The sequence below is a fragment of the Propithecus coquereli genome, unplaced genomic scaffold, assembly GCF_000956105.1.
Source record: "Propithecus coquereli isolate 6110/MARCELLA unplaced genomic scaffold, Pcoq_1.0 Scaffold88, whole genome shotgun sequence".
NCBI classification, from domain to species: Eukaryota; Metazoa; Chordata; class Mammalia; order Primates; family Indriidae; genus Propithecus; species Propithecus coquereli.
Window position 1 is genome coordinate 7,011,761 of NW_012155062.1, and position 1,499 is coordinate 7,013,259.

The window sequence follows — 1,499 nt, forward strand, 5'->3', positions numbered from 1 at the left end:
AATCATGAAATGGGCTGCTCTGTAGGACTTGAAAACCCCTCACATTTAGTTTCCATCGTTAATAGCAGTCAGTCGGTTCAGTGCTGTCAGTTTTGCAAATTTCCGATGTCCTTTAAATTGCTCTACCAGGCTGACAAAACATCACTCCTGAGGAACATTTGTCTTCACGTGCTCAGGAAAGACAGAGCCAGGGATGATCTAAATTTCAAGGATTTATTTAAAAATCAGATATGGCAGATTTGGGGGCAATTTTTATTCTTATTTTAAATTCTCTGAGCTGTGGACCTTCTACCACTTGAGAACCTGCTTTGTGTTTTAATACTGTTTTAGGAGAAGTTTTTGGATTTCTTGATTTGGCCTCTAATTTTGGTTCTGATATCAAGAGTTTTGGGCCCATTTACCATATTAAATTGTCCCTCGCAACTTTTGGCATTGCATTCTAGAAAACAGAAAGTGTAAGTTTATGGATCAATTTATAAGCTCCTGGGCGGCTGCACGAGAGCAGGGTACGAGCTGCGGCGGCGGGAGTCATGGCAGGAAAAGCATTTAGAAAGTTCCTACCGCTTTTTGACTGAGTATTGGTTGAAAGGAGTGCAGCCGAAACTGTAACCAAAGGAGGCATTATGCTTCCAGAAAAATCTCAAGGAAAAGTGTTGCAAGCAACAGTAGTGGCTGTTGGATCGGGCTCTAAAGGAAAGGGTGGAGAGATTCAACCAGTTAGTGTGAAAGTTGGAGATAAAGTCCTTCTCCCAGAATATGGAGGCACCAAAGTGTTCTAGATGACAAGGATTATTTCTTATTTAGAGATGGTGACATTCTTGGAAAGTATGTAGACTGAAATAAATCACTATTGAAATGGCATTGACATGAAGCTCATTCCACTGAAGTTCTGAAATCCTTCATCATGTAAATAATTTCCATGTCTCTCTTTTATAATAAACTAATGATGTCTAAAAAAAAAAAATTTATAAGCTCCTGGATTGATACTTAATCAAACTAACCTTGGAAAGTTTCCTGTGATAACAGAAGTAAAACAGTCTTTATCTTTTTGACAGTCTCACTTGAGTTTTTTTGTTTTTGTTTGTTTGCTTTGTTTTTTGTCTTCAGAGTAGATGTCCGAACTTTGAGATTCTGGGTAAATTTTGATCTTCAAAATTTTATATCAAATCAGCCCCACTCAACTAGGACCTTCCCATCATCCATGGAATTACTGAAGCATAGAAGGTAATCCTTCTAGCTTATGTCTAGGCAAAAATACCATCCATTTATAAAGCGCTTTATGTAAAGCAACTCAAAGTTACACATTAAGTTTGGTTAGAAAAAAGTTTTTAAATTGAGAGTAGTCATATATGAAAAACAGTCATCTATGTCTTCATTTTCTATTTTTTTTTAAATAAAAGAAAAGAAAGGATTACTTAATACATTAAGAACTCTATGAATTCTTCCTGGGCAATCAGTCAGAAAGAAAAATTGGTGCCTCATGGATGAGTAGAACATAA

General features: G+C 36.5%; 1 pseudogene across 1 annotated transcript; it reads left to right on the forward strand.

The window, feature by feature from the left end:
• The first annotated feature begins 530 nt into the window (after positions 1 to 530).
• On the forward strand, positions 531 to 964 carry LOC105826320 (annotated as a pseudogene). Its single transcript, XR_001138304.1, has one exon. The product of XR_001138304.1 is annotated as a 10 kDa heat shock protein, mitochondrial pseudogene (transcript).
• Positions 965 to 1,499: the final 535 nt, after the last annotated feature.